The following is a 13678-nucleotide window of genomic DNA, read 5'->3' on the forward strand; positions in this document are numbered from 1 at the left end:
ATATATATATATATACATGAACATGTAATAGGAAAGCACACAATATATACACACACAATTGTGTGCTTTCCTATTACATGTTCAAAATAAATAAATAAACATACTAAATAAAAAAGGCATCTTCAAAATCAAAATCGTAAATGATTGATTTATTTTTTTCAACATTTGTATTCCACATTTTGTAAGAAAAAAAAAACATCGACTTGAAATAAATAACCTGGATCTGACTGTGTGTCCAGCCTGTGTTACCTGATTGGCATCAGCTGTTTCATTCATGCTTCACAATCAGTGACTCATTCACGGCTGTGCTGGATGACTGCTAGCATCCAATCATGTTCACACAGGTGGGCCGCACGGCTGTTATAAATGTGACATTGGAAACCTGTGCTGTTTTGCTGCAGCTCCTTCTGTCACTCAAGCCTCCTATTTTATATTTATTTTGATAGAAATACACTAATAAATACCCAATATCCACTACAATTGCTAGCTAGTGCAGAGGTGCATTGTGCCACAGGCAGTGTCATCATCATAACATAGTCTATGTTGCGTTAAAAAAAAGTGTTCATACGTAGGAATACGCTTGTGTTGACAAAGTTTGTGTAATTACCCTCACTGCCAGAAGGGGGAGACAAAAGCTCTGCAATCTACCTTTAATTTTGTGGCTATAATAAATGGAAACAAAAGATTACTGAGTATAAATCTGCATTGGAAATCTAGCTGAGCGACATGCACGCACACTTTTACTCTCACTTTTTGCACAAATGACAGTTTTCCTAATCCCATTATAATCCCTCTTTATTGGCATCTCCTCATTCTGGATTACCATACATTTAAAGGAAATCATTAGGGGATAGTGGCAGGACTTGCACTTTTGTCCCTCGTGTTTCCGGCACCAACTGTAACAAAATCTCAGGCATTTTAACCTCTGTGGGTCATCAACACTTTGATGTCACATGAGAGCCATTGAGGTCAGATGGCACTCATGTGAGATTCATCAGGGTGGGCAAATTATCATGAAAAACAGCCAAACACAGAGCTCTGAAGACTTAATGTTATCAAACTTACGCATGGTATGAGAGGAGGTTGATGTCTTAAATTTCAGCTGACTTGACATGCAACGCTAAGATGCATAAAGGAAGGACTGTTCAGACTGCAGTTGATTGTAAAACATTCACAGACAAGGTGTGGGGGAGGGAACAACAACAACAACCTTGTATTCCCCCTTCTGAGCAATAGTGCCAGCACAATAAGGCTATTGTTTGTGTGGTGTGGCCAGGTGATGGGGGGTTGTGGAGGGGAGGAGACGGGACAAGCAGGGAAAATCCACTTCAAACAACACCTTACAGTGTCACGGCTTCAACATCATGCACGTTGCTGCAGACAGGTGTTTGAGTGAAGAAGAGTAGTAAGAGGAAGACAGGCTAAGCTCGCATTGGGCCACCCAGGTCATGGTGATGCTGGGTGAGAGGAGAGTCGCCCTCCCCCCTTTTTTGGCCCTCCTGCACAGAGTGCCCTGTGTGTCCAGTGGAGGAGCAAGGTGACGCCAGCGGGCCACACTGACCCTGTTGTTGGAACCTGCACATGGAGAGCAGGGGGGAGGGGGGGGGAGCTAAAAGTGAAAGGAATGTTTAAGTGCTAAAGAATAAAGGACGAAAATGGGGAGATGATATGTACAACATGATCTGTGGGGAGGACACGAGTCAGGATTAAGAAGCGAGGTGTGCTGTGTGTGTGTGTAGTACGTGGCAGAAGTTACATCTGTTCCCAGTTATTACCCCCCCCCCTCCCTTTTTCCCCACAGCTTGTAAATGGTAGCATTCTGCCAGCCATGTGGGGCCGTGAGGGACTGGGGGCTTCGCTGCTTGGCGGGAGATGAGACGAGATGCACGCCATTAACAGTCAGATCTTGTTCACTCACAGTGTCTCATTATGTAACCACCTCCCTGACAGGAGGAAAGTTCACTTGAAAATGAAGACAGATTTTAACATTTGAAATGATGCGGTATGGCTTCACCTTGTGAAGCAGCTGGATTCTCATATGATTCATATTGCCAGGCTTCAGTCAGTGTGTGGTTTGGACCAATCATCCTGCTAAGGTAGTACTTATAGGTCAATAATAGACAATTGGTGATTTAATTAGCATTAGCTTAGCTTAGCTTAGCTTTGTGCACACTTTACAATACTCAAGTGTTGACTGTATATAATAAAGGATGATGTGACAGCTCCCCTACAGTTTGGCCAAAACATCTGGATTGCCCCCTGGTGGCTGAGTGCAGAATGGGTCACAAGCTCCATTTCCTCCATGTTAATGGCAGAACACCAACTAAAAACTAGTACTCTTTAAATGTTTTTATTTTTTGATGCATTTTGATATGTTTATTTGGTTATTGACTAAAAAAGGAGGACATATTAAGCGACTGGCTCTACACAAGAGTGGGTGGGTGTATGGGCAGAATAGTGATTCATGGTTCCAAGATGGTGTTTTTTCCAATATGGCAGCACCTGTAAATTACATATTTTGCCTCAATGTGTGTAATAGATGGAGACAGAAAATCAGGTTGTGTACTAATGGAAGTATCTGAACTGAGACTCAGTCCTGTGCTCGTCTTACACCTCAATGATCCTTTATGGCTCCATGCTATAACATACACTGGATGTTATAAACAGTTTCCGCTCTCTGCTGCACTCTTTAAGTTTCAAGTTAATAGTTTGAAACAGGTCTTTGTTACATAATTCCTGCTCTGGTAGTAGTCCATCTGGGAGTACAGTATTGGCACATACAAACGTGTGTGAGAGTGTGTCAGTGTGTGGGCGAGAGCAAGATGGAAAGAGTCAAGTGAGTGAGTGAGTGTGTGTTTGAGTGTCGTGGGCGTGTGTATCATCCTTTTCTGCTTTTAGCCCAATCCATTAAATCTGATTCATTCCAGAATTTTATTTTGTAATATCAAATTTTTACACCTGAAGATTTGAATGACTATGAAACGTGTTTAGTGCCAATATGTAAACGCTGCTTTATAATGTGAATGTATTTATGCGTGTGTGTGTGTGCGTCTGTGTGCGGGGGCAGCGGCAGTCTGGTGAGTGGGCTGTTCCCCTGCCTTCCATTCTATCTGCAGTCAGAGACACTTCCTTGCAGTTTGCTACAACAGCCATTCACAGCCATCACTAAATAGCCCCAGAAACAGGATGTAGGCCAAGCCGGAGCTGCTATTGCTTGGCCACAGGAACCTGACTAGCTTCCAGCGTTATGTAAACCTGCCAGATCAAGCTGTGTAGTCATTTGGTCACACACTTAATTTACATTTTTCAGTGATGGCATGAAGCACCGGAAGCTCTTCTGTTCCTTTATCTACTCTCAACTTTAACAGTTATCAGTGTATGATGCCATCATTGAAACCTGAAATCCACATGCACAGATGTAATTGAAGCTCCTTATTCTGAACAAACAAGGCTTATCTGACTCAACATCATCAGCCCGAGGGCCTGTTCTAGCACCAGAGAACATAATAGGAAGTCATGGTGTTGTTTACGTAACCGCAGTAAGGATCAATGTCTTTTTACCGACCCCCTCGTAAACTAAAAGATGCAGGTCCCCCAGGCAAAGACGGCCACGCAAGGCACCGACTGGGAACAGTAAAACAGGAGAGAGGCTGCCTGAAGGCGAACACTCTGCTGGATGATTCCTGTCTACAGCTGTGTCCAGCCTTTGAATCGCACATGTCAAGATGTTTCTGGCTATTAACTCGTGTTGGCCACAGTGGGACAACTGACGCATCACCGCTCACACCCAGGATGCCACCTAGTGGACAGGAAGGAGTATAACCTGGCCTTTAAAGGGCCATTCCACCAATTTTAGACATGAAATTTAGTATAGTAAATATTTACATTTAGAGGCAAATGGATAGATGAAGGAACAAGCAAAATGGTGGATTAATACATATTTTTGAAAACATTTTTTGCTAATATTACACAATTTTTGCACCAATATACAAGATTTATTTACAGATTAAAAAAAGTAAAAAATCAATAAGAATATAAAAAGTAAAGTGATCAAAATTATAAAATAGATTAATAAAAAGAAAGTTAGAAAACACTATATGAAATGGTTAAATAAAATGTAATACTGGTAAAATAAATTAAATATAACAATATGTGATGAATAATTAATCATATCAGTTAAAAGTAATATTTAATAATTATTAGGGTATTTAAAAGCAGTTTAGGATACATTAATAATTGTATTAAATAAAAGTACATTACAGCTATTCATCATGGCATACCTTTATTTTGAAGTGAATAATACACCCTTTCACAATATTAACCACAGAAAGCAGCATTTTTTTGGGTTGCCATGGTTACAAGTCCCATCTCCCCCCTAAAATGTCAGCATTTATTGTGAATAGGGATGTGACTATATTAAAATCCCAGGCAGTAAGTTTAATTACTGGGATATTTTTTAATGAGAATAAATAAGAATATTCTACATGGATGTGTCATGTGGTCATGTTTCGAAATAAAAGTTGTTGGGCATGTATGTTTGTGACTGAAATGTGGATGAATGGATGTAAGAGGTTTAACAGAGCAGGCTTTAGTGGGGAATGATTGGCATGTCACTGGACCAGCAGCTCTTCATGGCAGATATATGTCCAAAAGTGCTGAGCTGACAGAGGGGTGACAGGCAAGGCTTAGCTGACCCAGCAGTGCTTCTCTCTCTCTGTCTGTCTCTCTCTCTCTTTCTCCCCCACTCACTCTGTCTGACTGCAGACTCATCAGCATCAATACTAAATGCTCCCTCTTTCCTGGAAACCTGACTGTCTGAGCTGCACTAAAAAGAAAACAAAAAACAAAAGCAGGTGCAATTTTCAAACTCGGCCTTTCTGAGAGCTGCGATCAGGATGCAGGGATTTTGTTTTTACCCTGAGGTTGTTGAACTGAACGTGAATCAACCCTTTGTGCTGACCGAAAGTAGCCCTGTCAGTTGCATAACTGCCATCAGTGGGGTGGTCAGCATGGCTAAGCTGCTGAACCCTCCTGTGATTGCAGCTTTCTCTTTTCTAGGGTCCCCGTCCAGAAAAAACAAAGCCATATGAAGCGATAACAGCCAGGAAATGAGTTCCACACAGAGTGACACAGAAGCACAGGCCTGTTTCATATCCAGTCCATTATAATAAGGGGAGGAAAAAAGGAATTGATGCCTGTTGTTGTTGCTGCGATAGGCTGCTCTTTGCTTTCATGTGGGCCATGTGGCTTTGAAGGTTCATAAGAGACTCATGTCCTCTCTTATTATGTTGCAATGAAACACATCCACCAAACTACACCAATAAAATGTGGATCAGACCCAGTCACGTTTCGGAAGCTGGACAGAGATGTGACAGTGTTTCGGTGACCCAGCAGTAGTATAGGCTGACTGTGCAGCTTGACTGTCTTTTAAAGCTAGCAAATTGAGCTCATTTAAAACAACAAAACAAATACCACAAATTAGACATGGAGAGTGAAGTTATATACGCATATGTAGTTATTTAGCAACCCATTCATCAGCCAGGAGACAGGCTTCTACTTCTGCCTCCACAACAGCATGCAAGTCTGTCACAGTCTGCAACTAAGAGACAGGGTTGCTGTCTCTTCGAATGCACTCGACACTTTGCACACACAGCCTTCCACTTTGGACAAGATTCATTTTGTAGGTGGTCACACATTTTTGTATTTTATCACTTAAAAGGCTATATTATGTGATGACCTTACTACACTTGCCCCTTTTTTCCCCCAAAAATCCCCAAATCTTCTATTCTTTTGTCCAGATTTGAACTATAATGTTTTGTGACACAAAATCAACAGAATCATGTGTTAAGCTGTACCTCTGTGCAAATGTTTCAAACTATCTACGTACAAGACATATTGATAAACCTGTGAGGGCTACAGCTACAGTGTTTTTGCAGTATTATAGCCTATTTCAGCTTTTTGTTTTAAAAAATGTCAGCGTTAGTTGTGGATGTTGAAATCTCAGGTACCATAATTATTCATTATTATGCTTATTATTAGTATTTAAAAGCTGGAAATGGTTAAAATCTTCATATCTCTTTCTAATATGAACATGCTCTGCTCTTTCTCTTTTCCTTCAGTTTCTGGTGTATTGATGTAGAATCTACCTGCATTAGGTGATTGGTGGGTGTTGATTTTGGACTACGTCCCTAGTGCATCCCTAATTTCATTTTGTACTGTGGATCAGTGCAGTAATATGCATAGTTCTTGTGAGGCTGAAAAGGTTAAACTAGCATTTAGCAACTAAACATACAGATATTTCCCTAAGTAGCATGGTGGTGTTGTAAAAGTTGGACTTTTGGTCATTTGTCACATTTGGTCATGTGACTAGAAACATGACTCCAAATGGGTGCCAACGCTGGAAAATAACTGAACATTATGAACTCTTATGTGCAAAATCACCATAGAGTAATGTTTGGAATGCTCAAGCTCAGATGGAGACAGTGTTAATCCTTATTCTGTGGAGTTTGGAGTTAGGTGTCTGTGCAAAGAGTTTGAGGCTTTATTTATTTATTTTTTTTATTTGAGTTTGAATTTAGCTTTGTACACTGAGGGAATCGAACCTGTGACCTTCCACTCTCGCCCCGGTCTGTACTGTCAGTTTGAGCCTGTGTGTGACCTCCTCACTGTACCCCCTGTACACATTGACACCTTGTTCCTTCTCCTCCTGTTTACACCCTGCAGTGTCAACACCGCCTGAGTGCCATGGCAACACACACTCTGCTACGAGGAGCAACCAGCAGCGGCCTCCACCTCCATCGGGGGTTTTACAGCTGTTTTTTTTTGGAGGAAAAGGTTTAGAAAATACTTTGAAGTTGGATCCGACTGTGAGAGAGAAATATGCCTTTGATGTGGGAAAGCTGCAAGTGCTTTATGTTACTGCAGGTGTTGAAATAGGTTAACAATACAAAATACTGCCTATTCATAGCAAAAAAGTTTTACAACCCCAGTGTGAGGTGTGAAGTAGGTCATTCTGACACCTACACACCAACCTATTTTAGGTGTTGGTGGTTAGGGTTAAATTTCTAATTGAGATAAAACTGAAAGTGGACCATAAAAAAAACTTAAAAAAATTACTGACACAGTACCGCACTTTCAGCCATGAGTGGACGCCTGACTTTGTCTAACCAGGTGCTGAACATCTGCTGGGAGCTGTCAGGGTCGCTCTGTGAGGTGCTGTGGAGATCATTGTCAGCATCTGTTCAAAATATATAAAAGCTTTATTGCTTTAAATCATATTATCTTTTGAGCATATATATCAGATTAGTTATTATGTGACAGGCTCCAGTTGATACTATAACAGATAGATGTAGAAATTGTCCTTTAGGTCTTCAACAAAGTAGTAGGTTCATACAGAAAAATATATGCAAAAGGTATGGCAGCCAAAAGAAACCAAAATTCACCAGATGCAACATGGTCATAAAATAATACTGCTAGGATTCCAGTAGTCTCCTGGCTTTTATTTTGAAGGTTTGGCCATTTCCTGTTTTATTTTGTAGTTCCCTTCCTGGCTTCCTGGTTTCTTGTAGTTCTGCTTCCTTGTCCCTTGTCTGTCCCTTTTCCAAGCGGCAACCTTCGGTGCTCAAAGTGGAAGCCCATGCGGAAGTGTCAAAACTTGTAATTCACGCTGCAACAGCTGGGGGTTGGCTCCAAAAGCGAGTAATTTCCCATAGACTCCCATGTTAAAATGGCCAATTTCACAGCAGAAAAGAACATGTTTACAGCCTGGTACAAAAAATCGCCAACATGGCGGCGGTCATCACGTCCCGGAACCTCCCACTGAGACTCAAAACGGCTCTTCAGAAACAAACGGGTGATGTCACGGAAGCTCTGTCCATAGTTTTTACTGTCAATGCCCTTTTCCCCCTTTTACCTGATTACCCTCATGTGTCTCACCTGTGTCCAATGGTCTCCTCCCTACTGAGTATTTAGCTGTGCGCCTCCTTCTCCTCTCTGCCAATTTGTCTTGTGTTCTTTTTATCTGAGTGTTCCAGCCTTCTGATTTGTTTGATCAGTTCGTGCATGACTTAGATTCGCCTGTGCTTCTGGTCTGGATTGCTTTCTGTTTATTGATCACTCGGACTGTTTTTTTTAACCACTACCTTTGCCTGATTCCTGTGATCTTTGTCTGAGAGTCTCTCCCTCAGTCAGTCTTAACATTGTTGTGTTCCATTTAACAGTGCTTAATTTACGCCATGAAAGCTAACACATCACATGGTGCACTTCCTACTTTTGTTGACTTACTTACTTTGTCCAACTGATTTAAATTGGTTTGTTTTGCAGCTTTAGCTCACCTTGAGCTAACTGTTGGTTAGATTTAGGCATAAAAAACACTAGTTTAGGTGATTATAAATTGTGTTTTAGTTACCACGGTAACTAATTTTACCCAGATGCTGTAGTGGAGTGACATTATCTATGTTTAAAATAAAGCGATTCATCATGATTTTAAGCAAACTTCTCTTAAGCCAGACCTACACTGTTCGTTTTTGGTCCTATTTTGACCCGAATTTTGAGTCGTACATTTTTTTGGGGGGTCAGGCCGAATTTCGGCTTTGTCATGCGTCTTTGATCGCGCAGTGTACATAAGCTCATGAGAGGCGATAATCGGTTGAATTTCTGACATGTGTGATATTTTTGCTTCCTCGTGAGAGTATCCCACAGTTTAAGTAGAGATATGGCCCGAAGTCTGCGTTTTCACTGTGCATGCGTTTGCAGATGACGATGAGCTGAGGCAGCACAGTGTATTGGAGGCTTTATCTCCAATCACCTTCTTCACCATTGTTGTGGTTACCATGGTGACAAACTATGGTGGGATTTGCCCATGCACTACATTCACACAACCACAGGAGGGCGCATAGCTACATTAACAATGTTTCAATTGCCTTTAAAGTAAATAAGATGCAGGACGTATGCAGAGATGCACCGATTCAGCTTTTTAGTCCTGGCCTTCTGTCAGTTCTGTGTTGTAAACAAACCAACTAGTTTGTGAGGCTGGTGTGGATAGATAGGTGTTCAAAAGAAAGAAAAGAGCACACATTTCAGGAAGCGGCGTAAATATCACCATGACAACCTTTTCCAGAAGGTGGTTGGAGGAATGAAAGAGAGAGGTTGTGTTTGAAACAAGTCAGCCACAGTTGGAAAAGAACAGCTGAATGTAAACAGGAATATTAGCGGAGTTCATTTTCATTAGCCATGTAAACATGGTAGTATGCATGTTCAATTGTCTTTGTTGTTATTTGGAATTTTTTTATGATGACTCTGCTATAAAAAAATGTTTTTACCTGCATCTGAAAAGCAAAAATTTTAGGAAGGAGTGCTGCAGCGTCTCCTCCCTGTCTGATCAAAGTAGCCTTTCTGTCTCCTCTCATTCCTGATGTGTGTAAGAGATCAGAGGCCAGACGGCGCAGTCACACTGTAGTGTGGCACACACACACACACACACACACACAAGACAAATCTCATCATACTGTTATGCAGGCACACACACAGATGCCTGCACGTGCAGACAGACACACACACAGGCAGACATGGGCGCTGGCTTTAAGATCAAACAAAGGTGGCTAACATCAATCCATCCTACCTGTCTGAGAAATCTCTGCACAGCACAGAGCGTGCCAGCTAGCGCCGCACCACTCCCTGTCTCCTACCGCCCTCCTCCTCCTATTCCTCTTCTTCTTCTTCCACCTGCTTCTCCTCCTACTGCTGCTCCCCTGAGAAATACACCTCTGAATTACTGTTTGGTCATTGTTTCATGGAAGGCAGTGAAAAAGTATGGGGAGACTTGTAGCAAAGGGATTATTTTCCTTCCAACTTTTCATTACCAGCACAATGAACCAACCTGGCAACATAACATGCTGAATAATTAAAGGTGTTTGGATTGGTTCTCCCCTTCTTATTGGGCAGAATACTCCCAGCAGGTAGAATATCATTTTTACACATGAAGGGGAAACCACTGGTGTTATTGAATGTTTTGCTGATCCATTATTTCTCTGCTGCTCCGGGCACAGCCGCCGCATGTTGTTGAGCAGCCTCCTGATGTAAATAATTCAGTTTTACATTATGTTTTCCTGTTTGTTCCCATCAAAAGTCAAGTGAATATACCACAGACAAACATGTGCATCAATCCCAAACACGTGGAGTCTGCACTGATGCCTGGTTCGGGCAAATTTACAACCCCAGCTGACCAAATAAAAGCACAGTCAACTTGTGGTTTATTGAATTTAACACTGTTGTAGAGGGGATTATTATATTGGCTTAAATGAGTTTGCAGTGTGTCTTTCAGTGTGTTGTTTTGGTTTTAGAGACCACACACTAAGTTCACACTGGAGAAAGTAATCCTGCTAGAGTGGGATTGAATCCGGATCGCCTTTATGCTGGAAACGTTCAGACCTATTTTCAAATCTGGCTATCACACACGTGTTGTTTGTTGTCCGCCAAACCATTAGGTGGCACCTCATAAAATACAGAATCTGTTCAGACCGCAGTAGGGCCGTTAGGAAGCAGTTTATTCTTTTGTGGCCCTGTCGAAAATAAACTCAGGGCAAAGCTGTCATAGTTTGGCGGTTGTCTATACGCGGCGTTTGTACGCTTTTGAACCGGAAGTATCATGTTGCTAGTGGGATTGGATGGCTGCATTTGCAGACCTGAGCCACATTTAAGCCAAACCACCACCTCAATCCACTGATACACCTCCGAGAGGTGGATTGAAATCAATCCAGATATATCTGGATTGATTTAAATCCAGATATATCTGGATTCACGTTGTTCAAACTCAGATAAAAACTATCCGGATATAACCAGATACGACGTGAATCCCGCTCTATCCAGATTGATTTCCCCAGTGTGAAAGGGGCAATCCTCGCAGTTCTCAAGATGTTTTTATGCTAACAGCTAAGCTAAGCAAAAAGAATTTAGAAAGATGGTGGAGACCAGAAATTAAGGTTCTTTTTAACATGCTCAAATGTCACATTTAAAGTCCTCAGTACTGTTTTTTGTTTCACATCTTTATGACAAACTGTCTTCCTTCCTGACAAACATTGAACATTTTTCAAACTAAGATCCTGTGTGGTCCCTCCAAACAGCCCTTAGGACTTCGCCTCCATATTGCTCAGATATACCAGCTGGTCATATATACATATCATATAACTATCCTGCCACTCTGGATGATGATAAGTCTTTATTCAAGTGCATATGACCCTGTGTTTTGTATCCTCACATACAAGTAGCATTCTGACTCTGATGAAATCTTGTGTTTGGGGTCATTTGTGTTCCCGAGGTCACGTACGCTGCAGGTCTCTGTGGTATATCTTTTTTGCACACAGCACAAATTTTCCAATTTCCCCTTCTTAACCTCAGGCAAAGCAGCTCCAGCTCCTGCCCCAGCTGCTCCTCTGTCCTCCATCTAATGCTTTCACTTCCCGCCAAAAGTCTGTGTTTTATAAAGCATCTCAGAGTAGCAGCAGCACCAGTGTCAGTGAGGCATTTTTTTTTCTGCAGTGCTCCGAGAGGGAGGATTCCCAAACAGAACCAAAAGATCTGCAGCTGGGTCTGCCCTCTGCAGTTTCCAATTTGTCTGGTGGTTGTGCGTCCAGCTGGTGGTGGAAGGGGGGGGGGGGGCAGCAAGTTTAAGGAGTGCCTGACATCAGAGGCAGTGCAGACCACTGACAGACAACAAAAGCACATGGTGCCACATCTGGCTTCTACTTTAGCATGCAGTTTCCCTCAGTGTACCTCAGCACTGTGATTATCTCTGTCCCACTGTCTTACAATGGAACAATAAGGATTGTTGTCTAAGGACAGCTTTGGGAAACTGCGGCCCTGAGATTTAACCGCTGATGAATGAGGAGGAAGAGGAAGGATCAGAGCCACAATGTGATGCCAGGGAAGAGAAGAGAGGGCAGGGTGTCTTGGCCAGCGAAAATCAAAGAAAGATTTTCTCAATGGAGGAGATTATGGTGCTATCAGCTCACTGTTGGTGCATTCTCTCGTGCTGCGTGTGATGCTAGGCTTTCTCAGTGTCCTCGCAGTCACCCCGCTACAGCTGGACCATGTGCTTCACAGCCGGGCTTTACTGGCAGAAGAAAACCACCACAAAGTTGAGGAAAGAGAAAAAAAAAAAGAAAGAAAGAGCGGGGTGCCCCTGCGACTGCAGAGCATTCGTGCATGTGCAGACACACACAAACACGGACAGGGATTCACTACGCTGCACGAAAAGAGAGGCCCGGCATCCGGGATAAACAAAACTCTAATTTGACAGTGGTCAGGGGAGCTGGCTTAGAAAGGTCACAAGTTCAAAACACCGAGAAGTATAAGCAAGGTCAGAAAGACACCTGACCACTCGATGAGTGTATCCACATCCCATATTTGAGAATAAACTGCTGAAATGCTTGAAAAGACTCAAAAATCGTAAAAGTGGTTAATGTTTGTAAAGATTGAAATAGACATGTAGGTATCATAAACCTTTTTTTCTCCCACAGAGCTTATTTTCTACATTAATCCAATGGAAATAGCTCATTATTATGACATGCTAACCGATATGCTAGCCTAAAACAAAGTTTAAACCACCTGAATTAGCAGTAAAACAAGGCTAACTTGCTACATTTGCTCTTTCCCTTTGAACACTGTATACTAGGCTAAGCTAAAAACATAGGAACCTGTGGCAACATTAGCAGAAATTCTAACAAATGCTAACAAACACAAAGACACAAAAACAAACAAACAGAGTGGATGTGCATAACCATTTCCTGCAGCATGCACTTTGTGTGTCAGTCTGATAAGATGGGTGTTGTAAAATGCCTCCAGATTGAATCACACACTCTCTGCTGCTGCTGCACCGCCTCAATGTTCAACCAATAAGACAAGCCAGGTGAATCTATAGTCATTAGTCATGATGTATCCAGTCACTCAGCATCAGATCCATAATCCTTCCTGCACGTGCTGCTGCTGTGAGGTGGTGGGAGCAGAGGGTATCTTGTTTCCAAGGGTTGAGGCCTCATAACATTTATATATATCTAATAAAGGCTGAATTCACCTAGGTGGGGTGTTGCAGCATCAATACACTGACTCATGCATTAGTCAGTGTGCTGACTCATGCTGATGCTCTCTCGTGTGTTCTCTGATATGGGCCTCACCTTGCCTAACCCTCCTGAAGAAAAACACTTTCTCCCTCGAGCCTCTGATAAGATTACTGATCTGTCAGTTATCATCCTGTTACTTTAGTTCCTCTAATAAAAGTCCAAACTTGGTTAAGATCTGTTGCAGCAATTGTTTTATCAGTTGACCGCTTTTTGGGAAAGCGTCTTCTTAAAGTGGTGCTGGGTGGAAAGTGGTGGTGGGGGCGGGGGTCTGACTGTGGTGTTATTGCATCTCTGCTGCCTCATGACCAGCTCAGGCAGGTCTCGACTGGTCGTTCTTTCCACCTTAAGCAGGCCTGTCAAGTCAAAACAGCTGACATCATCCCACAGGAAGCCTGATTGCAAGGTGAGAGCTGGGTCAGAAAAATATGCTTTGATCCACACGGGGCCGGGAGGAAGGTCTTTTCCCAAACAGCAACCAAACTGTGGAGGTGCACAGTAAAAGCAGGACTTACAGTAAAATCTGTGTGCAGAAGGATTGTAGATTTATGAGATGTAGAATTTAC

The sequence above is a fragment of the Parambassis ranga genome, chromosome 2, assembly GCF_900634625.1.
Source record: "Parambassis ranga chromosome 2, fParRan2.1, whole genome shotgun sequence".
In the NCBI taxonomy this organism is placed as follows: domain Eukaryota; kingdom Metazoa; phylum Chordata; class Actinopteri; family Ambassidae; genus Parambassis; species Parambassis ranga.